At 49.0% G+C, this 21330-nt stretch overlaps 1 pseudogene; it reads left to right on the top strand.

The window, feature by feature from the left end:
- The first annotated feature begins 17031 nt into the window (after window positions 1-17031).
- LOC123097379 (pre-rRNA 2'-O-ribose RNA methyltransferase-like) lies at window positions 17032-18989 on the top strand (annotated as a pseudogene).
- The last annotated feature ends 2341 nt before the right edge of the window (window positions 18990-21330 follow it).

The raw sequence follows: 21330 nt of genomic DNA, 5'->3' as shown, positions 1-21330 counted from the left end.
ACAATACAGCCAGCAGGCCGGACCAACCACTTCGTAACCGCAATAGAGCAGCTACCAACGCGAGACACGATTTACGTGAGCTCCTGGATAAAAAGGCCCGCGCGACTAGGTCCATCTATGGATCTAGAGGAGACGCCCCAGCACAGGACTATGGTCACCAAAACGAACAGACTGGTCATGCAATAGTTCGGAATCAGCACCGGACACAACAACAGCCGACGGCATGTCACAACACGTCCAGATACAGAGGGGCTGCTCACCCTCTGTGCTTCACCGAAGAGGTACTGGACCACGAATTTCCATAGGGTTTTAAACCTGTGAGCATAGAGGCATATGACGGAACAACAGACCCCGGGGTCTGGATTGAGGATTTTATCCTGCATATCCACATGGCTCGTGGGGATGACCTCCGCGCCATCAAATACCTTCCCCTCAAGTTGAAGGGACCAGCTAGGCACTGGTTGAAAAGCCTCCCCGAAAATTTAATTGGAAGTTGGGAGGAACTCGAGGATGCTTTCAGGGCCAATTTTCAAGGGACCTATGTCTGGCCTCCGGACGCGGACGATTTAAGTCACATAATTCAACAGCGCGTAGAGTCCGCCCGCAAGCTTTGGAACAGATTCCTCACTAAGAAGAATCAAATTGTCGATTGTCCGGATGCCGAAGCCTTAGCGGCCTTCAAACACAGCATCCGGGACGAGTGGCTCGCCAGACACCTCGACCAAGAAAAGCCTAGGACAATGGCAGCCTTAACAAGCCTTATGACCCGCTTTTGTGCGGGTGAAGATAGCTGGTTGGCCCGTAGAGGCACCAGCGACCCAAGTACATCCGAAATCAGGGATGGCAATGGGAAGCCATGGCGCAATAAAAACAAATGTCAAAATAAGGAAGAAAGTCCGGACAACACAACGGTCTACGCCGGATTCAGGGGCTCTCAACCCGGTAAACAAAAGAAGCCATTTAAAGGCAGCAAAGAGGGACCGTCCGGCCTGAACAAAGTCCTGGACAAACTGTGCCAAATTCATGGCACCCACGAAAAACCTGTGAACCACAGTCACAGAGAATGCTGGGTCTTCAAGCAGGCCAGCAAATTAAATGTCGAACACAAGGGAAGGGAAACACCAAGTGAAGACGAGGATGAGCCTCGCCAGCCGAACACTAGGGGACAGAAAAAATTCCTACCAGAGGTAAAAACAGTAAACATGATCCACGCGACTCACATATCCACGAGAAGGCGCGAATGCACGCTCAGAGACGCATACGCTATAGAGCCCGTCGCCCCCAAGCTTAACCACTGGTCGGCATGCCCGATCACCTTCGATCACACGGACTACCCGACTAGTATGCGGCACGGAGGATCAGCTGCCTTGGTGCTCGACCCAATAATCGATGGATACCATCTCACTCGCTCCTCATGGACGGCGGCAGTAGTCTTAACCTAATATACCAAGACACGGTCCGCAGGATGGGGATAGACCCATCCAGAATCAGCCAAAGTAACACCACCTTTGAAGGGGTGATACCAGGCATCAAAGCCCACTGCAGGGGCTCCCTCGTGCTAGAGGTGATATTTGGCTCCCCAGGCAACTTCAGAAGCGAAGAACTACTCTTCGCCATCGCCCCCTCCAAAGTGGTTATCGTGCCTTGCTCGGGAGAACGACCTTCGCCCGCTTCAACGCAGTACCACACTACGCCTACCTTAAACTCAAGATGCCCGGCCCACGTGGTGTCATCACCGTCAACGGAAATACAGAGCATTCCTTATGCGCGGAAGAGTATGAGACGGCTCTAGCAGCCGGACTCTAAGCGGCCTCTAATACAAGAACGCATGATCAGTCGTTAAGACCACGGACACGGTTAGACGAGTCCGACAGCCCAGATAAACCTGATCTGAGCGCCACGCATGTAATCCCGTAGCGGACACCAGGGGCTATAGATATTTAATAAAGCCCAACTCTTGGCTTGACCTTATTAACAGGCCAACGTCTTTGACTTTTACTATCCATTGGTGATAGCCAACTCTTCGCACGCTTATGTCATACTCTTCTACATGGTTTTTTATAGACACCATTCGTGCGATACCCTCCCAGGACATGGCACAACGGAGGCAAAGGCGCAGACGTGCAGCAGGGCCCCGCTCAAAGGTTTCTCTTTAGATTAAGCCCCTGTGTAAACCTTTTTTATTGTCTCTTGTTGTTTACACATCCCATGGGAACTACACCCATAGAGGATACTGCCGTTATTGGCATTTCACCACGACAAACTAATGCACGTACCTGGAAATACAGGGTTCATAATAATGGGCGTTACTCAGCACAATATATGTTACAAAGTCCGAATACCTTCGGGAGTGCTCGGCGTCACGAGTTTGGACTTATATGCATCAGCTCCGAACCATGTCTTTGGTCAAATGTTGGGTTTGCCCGGCTCCTGGGTTTGCCGCCTTACGTTCCGTTCTTATCGGCTAAGGCGGCCAAAGGAGAACTACTGCGATTGTGCCCTGGTTATTCCGGATGAGCACCTCAGTAGAGAAAGCCGAAAACTGACTGTCATGATGTAGCGAGAGACTGTTCAACCACTCGAAGACTTATCGGAATCTTTAGGATTCCTCCGCATTAACGAAGGACCGTTTCCCGGTCATGTACACACGCGCCTGTATTTGGATGCACGCGAAGGTACCAGGGGCTACATAGTAGCCCCACCGTCAAACTCCTATGGCTAAGTGAAAGTGTTAAAGCTATATAGTCCGGTTGCCTAGTTCGACGTGCGATCACCTCCTTAATGGACCAAGACATTGGATCAAGAGTGATTATGCATATTCTCACGAACACCCCCGCATTGCATGCGTGGTGGCTGAAGCCAACGAATGCTAACTTTCAGATTACATATATACATAAAACGGCTACATAGGAGGCACAATAACACTTTCAAGCAAAAAGTATAAACATAGCCTTCATAATTAAAATAGCATTGTTTTTACAATGAAACGATTTGTCACTCGAACATGACATTCTTCGAACACTGAGCCTCTATTAAGCGAGCACCTTCTGTTACTTGCTCCATGTAGTGCTCGGCCAGATCCTGGCCTCCCGCCGGATTCTGGGTCGCAATGATGGTGGCCTCCATATCTGTCCAATATGCTTTAATGCGGGCAAGAGCCATCCGTGCATCCTCTATGCACGCCGACCTCTTCAGGGCATCGATCTGCGATACGACACCAAGGAATTGCTGCACTAAACCAAAATAACTGTCCGGCTTAGGCCCCTTCGGCCATAAATGGTCTATTACAGACCGCATTGCAAGACCGGACAGCCTATGAAGCTCAGCCACAGCAGCCATCCTCTCACTCAACGGCAATGGGCGCGTGGGAGCACTGAATTGCGACCAGAACAACTTCTCCACTTCATTATCTTTTTGATCTTAGAAAAACTTGGCCGCATCAGCTATACTCTTAGCCAAATCCGCATACCGTCTGCAGGGCTCCAACATCGATCCAGGGGAGCATACTTCGGATCTAAAAACTTCATCCGCAATAAATAGGGGTTTCTAGCCGCGATTTCTCCGGCCCGTCGAAGCTCCTCCCGTGCATCCCTGATTTCGAACCGCGTCTCCTTGGCCGCATCAAGTGCCTTCTTCAGGTCAGCCGAATTAGCCTGATTCTCTTTTTCAAGGATCTCATACCGGTCGGCGGCATTTTTCAGCTCCACAGCCATCTCGGCTATTTTGTCTTCGCTTCGGCAATGAGCAGCCTGTTCGACTCTCAACTCTTCGGCCGCCTTTAGGGCAGCCGCACTGCCAGCCCGGGCTTGTTCCTTGTCCAGGGCAAGTTCCACCCTTAGGGCTTCCACGGCAGCAGCACCATCTGCAGTTCAAGCATATCGCATTAATATTATGCTCCTCTCAATTTTTCCTATAAAAAATAAGGAAAGCAGAGCACATACCTTGTGACTCATTAAGCCGCTCGTTCACAAGTGTGATATCGGCATCAATAACTCCAATCTGCCTCCTCAGTTCAGCAACTTCAACGGACCGGTCGACTGCCAGATCCTTAGACACCTACGCATAAATACAACGCGATCATTACTTAACAATGTGATCCTCCGTTTGCCGCCTAGGGCTGGCAACCAGAGTCTCAGGGGCTACTATCCATATGGAGCACACCTAGCGCATGCGTCACAGTCAAAAATTATGTATTTTCATTACATACCTCAAAGCCTCTGAGCAGGCTCGTAAAGGCTTCGTTCAACCCGCTTGTAGCGGATGAAATCTTCTCAAGCACCGTGCTCATTAATGAACAGTGCTCCTCCGAGAGAGCAGCTCGCTCCAGAAGGCCCGTCAGTGTGTCCGGCCGGACGCCGAACTATGCCGGACCCTTCTTATCACCGCCGGTGGGAGCCGAACGCTCCGGGCTCAGGGGGCCGAAGTATTAGCTTCTGGCTTTGGCGGATCTTGACTCCTCCGTGACGACACCTCGGGGTCGCCCGCCCCATGAGGCGGAGAGGTCGGTGGGGTCTCACTCTCCATCATCTCCGGAAGGAGATCCCCGGAAGACGAACTCTGTCGAGAAGAGATGCTAGCCGAACTGCAAAGAATGGATCCTGGTTATGGTTCTCGGAGGAGGAAGCAGTACCTTCGTATTTACGATTAACTTACATCTCGGCTAAGGGCTGGCCCGTTGGCGGACATGGCGCAGTGAGGACGCCCTTCGGGGCAGGGCCCCCTGGTAAAGCTTTCTTCCCTTGTCTGGGCACCTCCGTCTCCAAGTCTTCGGAGGCGGCCCTCTTCTTCCCGTGAGGGGAGGAGGCCTTATATTCCCCTCCCCGACTATCCTCCTTTGGGGAGGTAGCAATTCCCCCGGTTTGGATGTGTAATGTGTGAAGTTCTGCTTCTCTGTTCTTCCCTTCATCTTTCCCTGAGGGCACTTTACTTAGCACACAACCAAGCATCTTGGCTATAGTGGGACTAGGCGAGCCTTCGGGAAGTGGCGCTGGACACCTGATTCTCTCCGCCTTGCCGAGCCATTCCTGGCTAGGGAGGATTTTCAGAATAATGTTATGATAAAAATAAACAAAGTGTTCAGTTTCTGGGTTGCTTACTTGGGTATGTGGGCGATTGCAGCTCAGGCCCGCATCCTCGATGGTGTCCGGACACTTTACTTGTGGTCCGAAGAATAACTTACACATCCCTTCGAGCGTGACGCCGAAGAAGTGCAGAATAGTCCACGGACCTTCCGGATTGAATTCCCACATCCGGAGAGGCCGGCGTTTGCATGACAAGATCCGTCGGACTAGCATTACCTGAATTACGCTTACAAGGTTGATATCCCTCTCAAGAAGCTCCCATATGTGGCTCTGCAGCGTTGGTACATCATTAGCAGGCCCCCACTCCTATCCTACGTTGGCCCATGACACCAGTTGAGGCGGAGGGCCAGAACGGAAGTCGGGGGCAGCCACCCACTTTGTGCCTCTGGGAGCCGTGACGTAAAACCACCTCCGCTACCATAGATTGGACACCTCTGGGAAGGAGCCCTTTGGCCATGGGGCGTCGGCGTTCCTGCTTATTACAGCACCTCCACACTCTACGTGTCACCCCTCAATCATCTTCGTCTTTACATTGAAGGTCTTGAGCCATAAGCCGAAGTGCGGGGGGACGTGGAGAAAAGCTTCGCACACAACGATGAATGACGAGATATGAAGGATGGCGCCCGGAGCTAGATCATGAAAATCTATCCCGTAGTAGAACATGAGCCCTCTCACGAAGGGATCAAGAGTGAAGCCTAAGCCGCGGAGGAAGTGAGAAACAAATACGACACTCTCATTGGGCTCTGGAGTAGGGATGATCTGCCTGGAGCAGGGAGCCTATGCCTAATGTCGGCGGTCAGGTATCCGACCTCCCTAAGCTTCGGGATATCCTCCTCTGTGACAGAGGAGGCCACCCACCAGCCTTGAAGGTTGGATTCGGACATGATTGGAGATCCGGAGGGCTTAAGCTTGAGCTTCGGGTGTTGGAACTCGAGATGCGAAAAGGCGCAAGCGTGGTAGAAAAGAGGGATAGGCCTCGGCCCCTCTATAAAGGGGGTGAATATCAGGCGTCCTCGGCGTAACCGCTTGGGGCTTACCTAAAAAACATGGAGCCATACCAACAGTTGTCATGGGGTTGCGCACGCCTGTATTGATGGAAGATACTGCGATAAGGGGAACACGATCTCTGCTTTGGCAAGACGTGCCAATAAAACCGCCTCGCAATGCGTGTCGAGGCAGGCCAAGAAAAACCGGTTTGTGTTGGACTAGACCACGGCATAAGAGCACACCATACAAGAATCACCAGCAGATCAGATTTATGAAGTGCTATGCTCTCTACGGAGGTGTGTGAAAATCGTTCCGCATATCCGGACATGATTTAAGTGTTCGGTAATTACTTTGGAGTATTCGGAGATGGAATCCACCTTCCAATGCCGAAGATAGACTGCGCGTCGGACTCATCGTCATTGACGCCTGGTTCAGGGGCTACTGAGGGAGTCCTGGATTAGGGGGTATCTGGACAGCTGGACTATATACTTTGGCCGGACTGTTGGACCGTGAAGATACAAGACTAAAGACTTCGTCCCGTGTCCGGATGGGACTCTCCTTTGTGTGGAAGACAAGCTTGGCGATCAGGATGTTATATTTTCTTCTTTGTAACTGACTCCGTGTAAACCCTAGCCCCCTCCGATGTTTATATAAACCGGAGGGTTTAGTCCTTAGGGGAAGAATCATAATCATCATAGGCTAGCTTCTAGGGTTTAGCCTCTACGATCTCGTGGTAGATCAACTCTTGTAATACTCATATCATCAAGATCAATCAAGCAGGAAGTAGGGTTTTACCTCCATCGAGAGGGCCCGAACCTGGGTAAAACATCGTGTCCCTTGCCTCCTGTTACCATTAGCCTTACGCATAGATCGGGACCCCCTACCGAGATCCGCCGGTTTTGACACCAACAAAGACTTTCAAGGCAACTTTTGAGAACCCAAATTGTTTTCATAGGGGAACTGGTCCTGCAGTTAGTACCAACATATCTAGCAAATACTTCACCATTCTGATTTTGGACAGTTTATAGTTGGAGTCAAATGACTCATCAGAAGAATGAGGAGGTTCACATGTAAAGCCAGATAAATTGGTTGGATCAACTGGAGGTCCCTTTGCAGCAACCCATGAAGTTTTGGGGTACTACTCAGGCTTCCAATATGATCCATCAGCATTGAGTTTCCTCTCAAAGGCAATACCCTCTTTCCTAGGGTTCCTATTGAGGATCTGCTTTTTAAGCACATCACAAAGAGTCTGATGCCCTTTGAGGCTTTTGTACATGCATGTCATGTACAATTCCTTCAGCCCTGCATCATCACTGATACTAGCAATGTCCTTAGATGAGGAACTAGTGATAGCAGAGACAGATGAAGAATTTGTTGCATTAGAAGCATTTGAACATTCAGGTGAAGAATTAGCAGTTTCATGTTCAATGCACTTCAAACATGGAGGAACAAATTCTTCCTGAGTAGCGCTGATTTGTTGAGCAAGTAATGAATCACGCTCCTTCTGAAGATCTTCACAACTCACCCTTAGCTTCTCAAGGTCTTGCTTTCTTTGAAGAAATTCATAAGAAATCTTCTCATGATCAGATAAGAGAGTGTTATGATGACCTTGAAGGTTGTCAAACTTGGACTGAAGTCTCTGAAGATTTTCAGTCAAGGTTTTAGTGCGATCCATTTCTTCGCCCAACATATCATCACTTTTATCTAGCATGTTTTGAAAATTTTCAAAAGCCTTTTGTTGTTTCAGAGCAATCTTAGCAAGTTTAGAGTAGCTAGGCTTGAGGTTTTCATCAGATTCGTCCTCACTAGATTTAGAGGAGGCGTATTTAGTTACCTTGGCACCCTTTGCCATGATGCAATAGGTGGGAGCATAGTCATCATTGCCTTCATCAGCCTTGTTGGTGATGCCATTTTCTTCAGAGTTGAAGATAGACTTGCTGACGAATGCAGTAGTGAGTGCTAGGCTCGCCACACCAGACTCGGACTCCTCAGATGCCTCCTCATCCTCATGTTCCTCAGATTCAGTCTCAGAGTCCATTTCCTTGCCAATGAATGCCCGAGCCTTCTTGGAGCTGCTCTTCTTGTGAGATGAAGACTTCAAGGATTTTGATGATGAAGACTTTGAGGATTTCTTCTTGTTCTTCGCATCATCAGAACTGTAATCCTTGTACTTCTTCTTCTTTGATTCCTTATCCCACTGAGGACAATCTTGGATGTAGTGACCAGGTTTGTTGCATTTGTGGCATAGCCTCTTCTTGTAGTCACTGGATGAGGAATCATTACTCCTTGAGGATTTTCCAAAGCGACCACGTCTTGAGAACTTCTGAAATTTCTTCACAAGCAGTGCTAGTTCCTGGCTCAGTTCTTCAGGATCACCAAGGCTGCTAGCAGAGTCTTCATCTTCAGACTCAGAGACTGCCTTGGCCTTCAGAGCACGTGATCTGCCATAGCTCGAACCATAGAGATCTCTCTTCTCAGCAAGCTGGAACTCATGAGTGTTTAGCCTCTCGAGGATATCAGCGGGATCAAGTGACTTGTAATCAACACGTTCTTGAATCATCAGTGCTAGAGTATCAAATGAAGAATCAAGCGATCTCAGCAATTTCTTCACCACCTCATGGTCGGTGATGTCAGTGGCACCAAGTGCTTGAAGCTCATTTGATATGTCAGTGAGGCGATCGAAGGTTTGCTGAACATTTTCATTGTCGAGTCTTTTGAAGCGGTTGAAGAGATTGCGAAGAACGTCAACATGAGAGTCACGTTGAGTTGAGACTCCTTCATTCACTTTGGACAGCCTATCCCAGATAAGCTTAACAGTTTCCAAAGCACTCACTCTTCCATACTGCCCTTTGCTCAGATGGCCACATATGATGTTCTTCGCTTGAGAATCGAGTTGCTTGAATCTCTTCACATCAGTAGCGTTCAGAGAAGGTGTGACTAAGGGAACACCATTTTCCACAACATACCAGAGATCATTATCAATTGCCTCAAGATGCATTCGCATCTTATTCTTCCAGTAGGGGTAGTCCGTTCCATCGAAGATAGGACACCCAGCAGAGACCTTGATCATACCTGCGGTCGACATAACTAAAACTCCAGGCAGTTAAACCAAAATCACACAGAATAAGGGTGTACCTTGCTCTCATACCAATTGAAAGTGCGTTATATCGACTGATGTGAAGAGATTCAAGCAAAAGTGCATTATATTGAACTGAGGAAATTGAGAAAGTTTTCAGTCAAAAGTCTTCAAACAGATATGAACAGGCACACAACAACTGAAATGAGGAAATGAAAGAGTTGAGGAAATAGAACCAGTAAGCTTGGTGAAGACAATGATTTGGTAGACCAGTTCCAACTGCTGTCTCAGTTGTACGTCTGGTTGGAGCGGCTAGGTATTTAAACCTGAGGACACACAGTCCCAGACACACAGTCCTCACCGTGTTCTCCTTGAGCTAAGGTCACACAGACCTCGCCCAATCACTCGTGGTAAGTCTTCAGGTGACTTCCAAACCTTCACAGACTTGGTCACTTGGCGATCCACAATTCCTCTTGGATGCTCTAGACCATGACGCCTAACCGTCTGGAAGAAGCATAGTCTTCAAAGATAACAAGCATCGGATCCACGCAGGATCAATCTCTTCAGTGATGCTCAATCACTTTGGGTTTGAAGGTGTTTGGGTTTGGGTTTTCCTCACTTGATGATTTTCGCTCAAAGTCCTCGGAGGATGGGATGCTCTCAAATGACAAGTGTCGGTTTCTCTCGGAGCAGCCAACCAGCTAGTGGTTGTAGGGGGCGACATGATAAGAAATAAATGCCCTTCAATGATATGACCGTTAGGTGGGAAGATATTTTGGGACAGCTGGCGCATAGCATAGCAACGGTCGGAAATTTGACTCTCAAATTCCTCAGGGCTATCATGTTCCTCACTGTGTAGGCAATCCGCACTGGCGAATTCCTAATTCCTCAGTCAGAACAAATTTCTCAGACACCAGAAGAACTTCATCTCTATCACTGAAGAAATTGACTGAACTATATGAGATTTCCAATGGCTTCACTCGAAGGGATTGGTAGGTGTAGGATTTTGAGTTGAGCATCACATGGAAAATTTTCCTTAGTATTTCCTCGACCCCCTTTAACAATATGATGTTTTCTACGACTCAATAAAGAGAAAATGAAACTACAAAAACAAAAGTCTTCACGCTTCATGTTCCTCGAATGATTTCCAAGTCTTCAAGGTCACATCAATTTCTTTACTTTCAAAGTCTTCAGAAAGTCTTCAGAAATCCAAAGTCTTCAGTTGAAGAACTTCATTTTAGGGGTCGACTTTCTCTGTAATTATCAAACTGCTCATAGACTTATAGACCTATGTACACTCACAAACGCATCAGTCCCTTAACCTATAAGTCTTCAATACACCAAAATCACTAAGGGGCAGTAGATGCACTTACATAGATCGACCATGTTCTACTGGTATGATGCTGGAGTATTATGAGACTATAGATAGAAAGTGTTTTCTTAGTTTATACTTCCTCCATTTCAAAATAAGTGTCATGGTTTTAGTTTAATTTTGAACTAAAATCATGGCACTTACTCAATGGGCTTACAATCTGAGTTCATTAAGGCAGTTAATTATTTTTCTAAATATAGTTTATCAGGAGACACCTCCTCCTATTCTCATTAGCATGTTATAAACACAAAAGTGAGCAATACCATTTGCCTCTCTACCAATATAAGAGAAATTAAAACACCCCAAAAACCCAGCGAGCTCTTTCAGAAATTAAAACTCATTAGGTTGTTGATCGTTTGAAAAATGCATCAACTCCACATGAAGCATGGAAATTGATCCGATGGAGTCGAGTATGTACCGTGTACACTTTTCATGCATAATAAAAGCATGCCTTGTCGTCTTTCTCACAAATAAATAAATAGTGTTACAGAAATTATTAAACCACTGATTTTCAAGAAAAGATTATCAAACCACTAGCTCCAGAGAAAATATCCACATGGACCTAAACAGATCAATGTCTCTCCAGCTCGGGCTCATAATTTGGGATTTCATATCGTATTTTTCACCACTATCGATAAAATGAAGAGCATCACGGTCCCCGTCTTCACAGGTATGAATGGACTTGCAGAAGAATCCGCTGATGAAAAGTGCTTTGCCGCCTAGTGTCACAGACCTAGCTTAGTCCTTGCCTGACTCTGCATAAGCATCCATGCATCATGTTTAAATTTAAAGAAACTTGAAATGGGGATTGTTTAAACCCTAGCACCAAATGAATTCAAAAAGGCTCAAATAAAATCATTTTCAATGAACCCAAAATTTCCTTTGAAAATGTTCATGATTTCTGATGAAGGTGAAAACCTCTGCCAAAAATGATGAACATATTTCTAGGTTATTCCTGGATTTTTGAATTAAATTATAAAGTATTTGCATTTGGGCATTTAAATGCTAATAAATAGTTTAAATGCTCAAATAATCATAAACTAAAATGTTTACTGTTGGTTATATTTCAAACAGTGGCATTGATCAGTTTCATGATTTTTGGTTTTGGTCAAGTATTTTTAATAAAGTCACAAAGTTGCAGAAAAAAAATAGAAAACAGGAAATAAAAGAGAGGGAGAGAATTACCTGGCTAACTTACCTGTTCGGCCCAGCACTGCAGCTGGCTGGCCCAGCTGGTGGCCCAGCCCACCAAGCCACCCCCCTGTCGTCTTCCTCCTTGCCAGGAGGACAGGCGCGTGGCCGACGCACGCCGGCGCACGCCCGACCACCTCCTGCTTGCCGCTTCGCCTGACTTCTTTGGGAGATGCCACGCGGCCCCCTCGGACCCCACTCACTCTCCCTGTGCTCCTCTCCCTCCTCTGTTTCTCCCTTTCGCGAACGCCGAGCGGATCCCATCGCCGCCGTTCGTCACCGCCGTGGCCACAGCCACTGCCTCGCCCCATCGATGCTCCCAAAGGCTCCGCCGCAACCTTTTCTTCCTCCTCTCCGAGCTACACGAGCTAGGACGGCCCCAAGATGACGCTTGAGGCCTTCTTCCCCGACCACGGCCGCCGGATGCCGCCGTCTGATTCGCCGTCTCCGCCGCTTCCCCGAGCACGCCGAGGCCACCTCTGCACTTACCGTGAGCTCCTCTACCGACCCCCTTCTCCCATGTCCATTAGCTCGTCGTAGCCTTCGTTTCCATCGAGACCGAGACCTCACCGGTGCCGGACTTGTCGCCGTCGTCATTTTGGTTTGCTTCCGTCTAAACATAGCACCCCTCCGCACCCCCTTTCGTGCTCCCTAACGCCGCCCCCATGCTAACCCGAACTCCGGCCGCTGCCTTGGAGCTCGTCGTCATCGGCTCCGGCCACCATAGTCCCAGCCGCCACAACCACTCGACGCGCGCCTGCAAGAGCTCTCCAACGAGCCCAATAACGGCCTCGTCCGTGCCCTGTGGGCGTTTTCCGAGCCGCGCCGCCGTCTCGGGCGTCGCCGGCTTCGAGTCGCCGGTGAATTTGACCCCGCTGACCGAGTTGACCCCGGGTGGACCCAGTTTAACCCCCCTGGGTCTATGACAAATGGGACCCGCCTGCTAATTAAGTTAGGATTAGGACTAACTAAGAATTAGTTAGACTAATGACACTAATACATGGGACCCACTGGTCAGGTTGACCTGGACCGCTCCTTTGACCACTAACGTCACCCTAACACAAAGCTGACGTATTAATTCAGTTACTGGAATTATTCTTTTACAGGAAATTCCAGAAAATGCCTAAAACTTCTAAAATTCATATAAATTAAACCGTAACTCCAAATGAGATAAATTATATATGAAAAATGATCAGAAAAATCCAGTCTATGTATCTGCACTGGTTTCATGCATTTTAGAGCAACTTAACCTTGCTGTTTAGATGAAACAAGTTAATGCACCTTTATGACTTCATATAATGGGTTTGCATTTGAATCTTTGGTTCAAATGGACTCATTTCAATCTGTTCTAGCTTGCATTAGCCCAAAACATATTCATATTGCCATGTCATAGCATGCATCATATTGTTGCATATCGTCATGTGTTGATTGTGTTCGATGTATCTTTCGCGGTAGGTTCTGCCTCCGAGGATACCCACGATTATCCGACTGAAGGGCAGTATCCTACTACCACTCCATCAGGCAAGAAAAACCCCCTTGTTCATTCCGATACAATCCCACTCTCTCGCTCCTGCTCTCTTTTACTGCATTAGGACAACAACGATTCAACTGTTACTTGCTGCGGTAGCTGAACCCCTTTATCCTCTGCATGACCTGTCATTGCCACAGTAAATATATGAAACCCACTAGCATGAGTAGGAGTTGTTTGAGCCCTGTTGTGCCTACTCATTCATGCTTGTTTGTCATGCCTGCTACTGCTTAGAGTTGAGTCAGGTCTGATTCATCGGGGATGAATTGGAATGTGGTGAACATGTCCTACTGTGTGTGAGCTAAGTGTGTGAACACGATTTGGTAAAGGTAGCAGTGAGAGGCCATGTAGGAGTACATGGTGGGTTGTCTCATTGAAGCCGTCCTTAGGAACTGAGTTCTGTGTTTGTGATCCATGAAACAGATACTACCACGCATTGGGCCCGAAACCAATGGACCCTCTCGGCTTCTTAACCACCCTTGTTCTCTATCCAGGAGTTGCAACTAGTTTCTGGTGTTTGTAGGATATGTGTTGGAAGCCGTGCGTAGCGCTGACCCTAGGGGTGGGCTATGATGCGGTAGATACACCGTGGCACGGTGTACCGGGCGCCCGTTTGGTGTCTCGGGAACCCTGCTCACATCGTTCGGGGCCGTATGTGAAACCTCGGCCGGACTCCCAGCGGATGGAACCTGAATAGGCGATAAACCTGGACTAGAGACTTGAGTGTTTAGGTAGGTCGTGGCCGACACCCTCGTTGGGCTTCCGCTTGAAGGTTGTCGAGTACATGTCGTGTAAACGGCAGTAAGTGGTGAGAGCGTGTGTGAAGAAGTACACCCCTGCAGGGTTAACATCATCTATTCGAATAGCCGTGTCCGCGGTAAAGGACTTCTGGGTTGCCTGTACAGTTCATAGACAAGTGAAAGTGGATACTCTAAAATACGCAAGATAAGCGTGAGTGCTATGGATGGCGTTCTCGTAGGGAGACGGGAGCGGATCCATAGTGGTGTATTGATATGGTGAATATGTGGACTCGTGTGCGCCACCTCAAAAGAGTTACTTGCAGTCGTAGTTCAGGATAGCCACCGAGTCAAAGCTAGCTTGCTGCAGTTAAATCCCACCATCCCCTTGTTGATAATGATGCATATGTAGTTAGTTCTGATGTAAGTCTTGCTGGGTACATTTGTACTCACGTTTGCCTATTCTACGTTTTGCAGAGAGACTTCTGTCTCACTAATAGTTCCGCGTGGACTTCGATGTTTAGCTTGTTACCTCAGCTACGATCTTGTGCCCTCGGCAGGATCTGGTAATAGTCAGGCTTCTCAGCCTTTTTCATTTGTAGTTGTCTGTACTCAGACATGTTAAGCTTCCGCTTGTGCTTTGACTTCTATACTCTGAATGTTGGGTCGTGCGACCCATGTTTGTAATATCTCGCTCCTTGGAGCCTATTGAATAAAATACTTGAGTTGTAGAGTCATGTTGTGATGCCATGTTGTATTTGCACATATCGAGCATATTGTGTGTATGTTATTGAAATGCTTGGTATGTGTGGGATCTGACTATCTAGTTGTTTATCCTTAGTAGCCTCTCTTACCGGGAAATGTCTCCTAGTGCTTCCACTGAGCCATGGTAGCTTACTACTACTCCGGAACACTTAGGCTGGCCGGCATGTGTCCTTCTTCGTTCCTGTGTGTGTCCCCTCGGGGAAATGTCACGCGATGAATACCGGAGTCCTGTTAGCCCGCTAAAGCCTGGTTCACCGGAGTCCTGCTAGCCCAGTGCTACAGCCTGGATTCACTCGCTGATGACCGGCACGTTCGTTATTGGGTCATGTATGCATGTCCCTGTAAGTTAGTGCCACTTTGGGTTTACGACTAGCCATGTCAGCCCGGGCTCCTTATCATATGGATGCTAGCGACACTATCATATACGTGTGTCAAAAGGCGCAAACGGTCCCGGGCAAAGGTAAGGCGACACCCGTGGGAATACCGTGCGTGAGGCCGCAGAGTGATATGAGGTGTTACATGCTAGATCAATGTGGCATTGAGTCGGGGTCCTGACACCTAGCCCACCTAAAACCGGCACCCAGTGTACGTCATCGTTGACATCCATCTCGTAAACCTCCACCTTGCTAGTGAAGTTGATACTATATGGAGGGCAATGCAATTGTCTCTTCACCATGAGCAGTTTCCCATGTGACTCAATCAGGTATCGAATGATGGTGATGATATCCTTGGGTTCAAAAGGAACCTCATCATCTAACAAACATGTAGCGCCCTCGAGAATCATGCCATCGCTAGTTTTCTTCCGAAGTTCATCTAAGTCGCGCTCCTCAGAATCCTCGCTCACTGCCTTGGTATGGTCCTCAAAAGTATTTGTGACCTCATCCTTACCGCCCTTATAATTGTTGATGGAATCAAAGTCATCGTCAACATCACACCACACAACGCGACTTGAATTTCCCGGTGAGTGCTTAATGAGGCACTCAGTGCTAGTAACGGTGGGTATGCCACCATCACTACAAAATTCTATACCAAGAGAAACAAGGTCCTCCGCCTCGGTGATTCCATATAATTTATCGCCAAGAAAAGCAATGTCAACGATGTCTACGAAAGGAGCACTTTGTGGCTCAGGCAACCACACACCTTTCCCTGGACGGATTAAGATGAGGGGGTGATTCCAGTTATTGGTCATGACAGCGACGATTTCCGAAGGCGTTGGTCGCATGAGCACTTTACGGACCTCGAAAAACTCAGAAACTTGGCCAATGACAGCATCCAGCTCGGGGAGCGGCACGGTGATGCCAGTAAACGGATTGTGCAAGGAGTAGCTATGCATCTTCTTGGCATCGGTGAAGTCGAGGGCGAGCCAATCGTCAGTGGAGCCAATGCACGTTGTGTTGCCGGGCAAGGTGGGGAGCCGGGGCGGCGAGGTGCAAACAGGGTCCGAAGGTGTGTAGAACGAGCCGTCTGACATGGCAATCCAGGGTAGCTGCCGTGAAGCCGAAAGGTGCCGACGCATAGCCAGGTGCCACGAACGGCACACCGCACGGAAGCCGGCTCGATCGGCGGCAGAGACCCAATGACGGTCACGTCGCACCTTCTCGAAGTCAACGGAGAAACCAAGGACCCGTCGGACTTGCCACCACGCCGAGGAGAACAAGCCTCTCCGCGGAGAAGAGGACACGAGGCGGTCGATGATGAGGTCTAGTACGTCGTGCGGGAGTTCTGACCACGGCGCCGGAGTCGGCGTCGCCATAGATAGAAGCAGTTGTGGATCGGGTGGGTTTGTATCAACTGTGTAGCCAGGGCACCGCGAGTACTACCCCTACGTATATACAATGAAAAAAAATAGCGCGCTACAGCAAAATAGTGCCGAGCTTAAAATACGCTATTAGCGTGCTATATCGCGCTATAGCGTGCTATTAGCGAGACGTTGTACATCAATATATTTAGCGAGCCAATTTTCAATATACTATAGCGTGCTATTAGCGACGCTATAGCGCGCTATATTTTTCAGTGCGTATATAAGGATATACTCCCTCCGTTCCTAAATATTTGTCTTTCTACAGATTTCAACAAGTGACTACATACGGAGCAAAATGAGTGAATCTACACTCTAAAATATGTCTATATACATCAGTATGTGGTAGTCTATTTGAAATCTCTAAAAAAGATAAATATTTAGGAACGGAGGGAGTAGGTTGGTTCCGAATTTGACGGGAGTCACCCAGCAAAAAAAGAATTTGCGGGAGTACTGTTGCGAACACGAACGAACATTCCTGAGTTTGAGTCGAACTCCAAATAGCGTGCTGGCTGGCGCGACCCGTGCCGGAAGCCCGGAACCGAGTACTGTTGCACGGACCCGCAAGCCCAATCAAACAGGAGAACCGAGTGCTGGTGGCGGCGGCGGCGATGGGCAAGGCGAAGGGAAAGCAGTACTACCACCTCGCCAAGGAGCAGGGGTGCCGGAGCCGCGCGCACTCCCTCACTGAGGACATCACCACCACCAGGTGCCGCTCCGCCGTGCGGAGGCTCATCGACACCAAGGGGATCACCGCCTTCGACGTCGTCCTCCACGACGGCTCGCCCAATGTCGTCATCGACAACCGCGCAGTCCGCACTCGTCATCGACGCCGTTCGCCTGGCCACCATGTTCCTCGCCCCCAATGGCATGTTCGTCACCAAGGTCTTCAGGTCTCAGGATTACAACGTCATCATGTTCTGCCTGAAGCAGCTATTTGATAAGGTCGAGATGACTAAACCTAGAGCGAGCAGGGGCACATCCGCTGAAATTTACATCATCTGTGTATCAAGAGCCATGAGCTCACCACAGATGAGGTGTTGGATAAAAATAGCTTCAAGCATATCTTGAAGTGGCGCGCACGCATAAGGAAAGCCTTGCCGTCATCTTCGCAAGTTACCCCAAGCCACGTGTCATCCATCAAGATAGGTCTCACCTGCTAAACCGTGAGACCCAGTCTCATAGAATTTTTTTCCAAAAAGGAAACCAGTCGGTTGATGACCAGGCCTAGCACGTCCGGCGGGAGTTCTGACCACGACGCCGGAGTCGACGTCGCCATAGATAGAAGCGGATGTGGATGAGTGGATCGATCGGGTGGGTTTGCGTCGCCGGAGTGCTACCTACCCCACGTGCTGCCTACGTATATAAGGTCCGATTTTGACGGGAGTCCCGCACCCAAACGGACGCCAACACGAACGCACATTCCTGAGTTTGAGCCAAATTCCAATTAGCGTGCCGGCTCGCGCGACCCGTGCCGGAACCGAGTACTCGCAAACCCAATCAAACACCGGCGGTGGCGATGGGCAAGGCGAAGGGGAAGCAGCTACTTGATAAGGTCGAGCGAGTCGCGCGCGTCGGCTGAAATTTACATCATCTGTCTGAAGTACAAAGCCCCTGCAAAGATTCAACCAGAGCTTCTGGATATCAAGCACCTGTTCAATGTGGATCCAGAGAAGAACACGCCTAAGGATGTACTTGACACTAAGAATGCAAAGAAGAGGACTCGTGCTGGGTACGCACCTGGAGTCACGGTACAGGAGAAAGTTGTTCTCGCATCAGATTTCATATGGTCCGAGGCGCATAAACCCCGGGAATTCCTTGGTTCATTCACTAAAATTTCATTTGATAATCCTGCATCTCTGCCCATCAAGAACCATGAAGTCACCACAGATGAGGTCAAATACCTCTGCCAGGATTTACAGGTGCTGGATAAAAATAGGTTCAAGCATATCTTGAAGCGGCGCGCATGCATAAGGAAAGCCCTGCCGCCATCTTCGCAAGTTACACCAAAGGCTGATGGTGCTGCAATGGACACCAAGGTCAAAGATGATGTTCAACTTTTACAGGAAATGGAAGAAATTTATTCTGATTAAGATCACTACCTGGAGGAGATGCTTCATGAAGCTTATGAGCGGTATGTGACAAAAAAGGGTCAAGAAGTAAAACAAGAATACAAACGTGACAAGCGAATCGATCCTGATGCTGATGCAGGTTAGAGGTAGGTGAAGATGATGGTGGCAACGTTGGCATCGATCAAGGTTCTGACAAAGATCAAGGCAAGAGACCAACCCCCTTTTATCATGTCTAGATACAGAGAAGCCAGCGGAAGAGCAAGATGTTAAAGCAGTGGCTCAGTCAGGATATGTTCACAGAGGCAGAAAGAAGGGGAAGGGTAGCAAAGGAGGCGCCAAAGGGGGGGAAGGGATGAAGGGTTCCGCCGGCGAGAAGAAATGAGGCATGCGAGGGAAAGCTGAGAAGTTCAGCAGACCATTGAGTCAAGTTAGTTTAGCAAGGCATGAATGGGTAACTAGGCATTATGTGAGATCCGAGCATTTATGTGCTGAAAACAGATAACAAGTTCGATGTAGTCTACTAAACCATATGGACAATCAAGGCATTTGTCTAAGAGTACATTTGCTTCGTCAGTTCCTTTCCTCATTTTTTCCACTGCTTTTCGTATAATTGTGTCACTGGCATAATGAGTTAACAATTGGTGTCTGATCTATTTGATGACAAATTGCTCCTACTCATTCTGAATGTCAAATCGGCAACTCCGCTCGCTTGCCGTCCACCCCCGCCCCCGCGTCGTCTCCTCTGAGGCGACTCTGGGGTTGCCCTAACCGCCACCGCCGCCACCCCTCCCTCCCCCTTCCCTACCCTCCGCCGCCGCCCGAGGTGCCCTCCGGCACGCGCGCGCGACACCGATGAAGGTGGCGGCGGGGATCTGGCGGCTTCACCTGCGTGGAGGGCCTAGGCAGCCGGGGCGCCGGCCTCGGATCTGGCAAGACGGCGGCGCCTGGTCGGCAGGCGCGCCCGTGGGTGTGGGTCTTCGTCCTCGGCCGCGCGGGCGGCGAGCGACGGGGGACACAGTGCATGGTCGGTGGGCTGCTCCGGTGGCCCTCTGACCTCAGATCTGAAGGTTGCTTCTCCTCTTTCCTCTAGCCCGCTCACAACCTGTGCTAGCACAGGTGCTTCTTTTTCAGTCTGTTGGTAGATGGTTGCGGTGGTGTTTGTCGGGACCGGGAGAAATCCCTGGTTGGTGTCCCCGACCACGGCGGTGGCCAGGCCCTCGGGCGCGGCTCCCCTTCCTGAAGGCACCATCGAGATCCCCTCTTCCCACCCCTTCCCCTCCGTTCCAAGGTTAAATACTATAATCCCTTGCGGATTCGGCGATGGCGGCGCTCGGCGTCGTAACCTCCCTGGGGGCGTCGTCTGGTTAGAAGGGTGTAGGTGTGCGGTGCTAGATCCGAGGTTTGCAATTGCAGCGGGGGTCCGTGTGACAACTTGGTTTCCAGCGATGCCGGGCTTGCCATTCTCTGTTTGGTGCTTGCTGGCCGTCCCCTGTTCGTCGGTGCTCGGCTCCCTTGAGCCTAGGTGGAAGAGAAAAGGGTTCCCCTTCCCGGCAACAGGGTCGTGGCAGCTCAATCAACACCAGGGCCATATCCCCCGCATCATGTGCAAGATTTGTTTCCCTGCTGTTCGCCGCAAGCTTGCTGCTTCTTCAGCTCTGATGTGCCGTTTCCTACAGCTTACTCTTTTCTTGTTTGGACACCGGCGGTCTATGCTTAAATGTGCAGTGAGGTATGCCCGTTGCTACGACACGGATGCGTGCAAATGTTCTGTGTCTGCTACCCCAAGATCGTGCCTTTCCTTGTTCTAGGGTGAACTCATCCCTCGCTTGACGGTGCGGCGTCCTTCGAGCCAGGATGAGGGGGTAGGGACCCTCTTCGGCGAGGGAGAAGGAAGGTGTGGTATCTTTCTGGTCCAGTGCAGGAGCTTTGGTGTGTTTGTGGCCAAGGCGGTCGGCAATGCCATTGTCGCTGATGTTTCCTTGGGCGCCAATGTTTCGAGCTTCAAGGGCGGTCCTTTCTTCAAGCGGTTCTTCATCTCTATCTACTTTAGGTGCTTGTAGTTTGGGATTGTGTTGTAAGCTGTATCTTCAGCACCCATGTATCTTTGGGCCGCTCGTGTTTTATTTTCTTTGTAAGTGGCGTTGGGCTGACACTTGTTGGCTGTAATACCTGGCCGGTTGATGGCTTTGTTAATTCAAAGCCGGACTCATCCTCGAGCCTTCGTTCTAAAAAAATGTCAAATCGGCAGCATATATGTTTTTTTGGAAAGATTCATCCTACAACAGTGTTCTCCTTGTTACATAATCTACATGATATAGACAGTAGTAGCTTTGCTGTTTGTGATATTCCCTCATGATTTTATCAAATTTGGAATTAGATTGAAATATGATGAACATATGAAGAGCAATTGGTCCGTGTTTTTGATAATCATGCACTGTTCGAGATATCTTCCGATATTCCAATAAATCGGTCGATTTATCGCTTACCATTGTCTGACTGATAAGATAAATCGGCCGATAAATCTGCCGATATGGCGATAAATCGGCCGATATGACGATAAACAAACTGATTAATCCCTTCTTATGGATCGATCGATAAGTTTCCGATAAGCGATATCCCTAGCATTGTAATCATGTATTGATTTCCAGTGAAACACTCGACACTTCTGATTCTAAAAGCACACGATTGACGTGTGTGGCCGCTGGATCGTAGTCACAACAACT

The sequence above is a fragment of the Triticum aestivum genome, chromosome 1B (genome assembly GCF_018294505.1).
Source record: "Triticum aestivum cultivar Chinese Spring chromosome 1B, IWGSC CS RefSeq v2.1, whole genome shotgun sequence".
Taxonomy (NCBI): domain Eukaryota; kingdom Viridiplantae; phylum Streptophyta; class Magnoliopsida; order Poales; family Poaceae; genus Triticum; species Triticum aestivum.
This window is presented reverse-complemented; position numbering and strand designations above follow the sequence as displayed.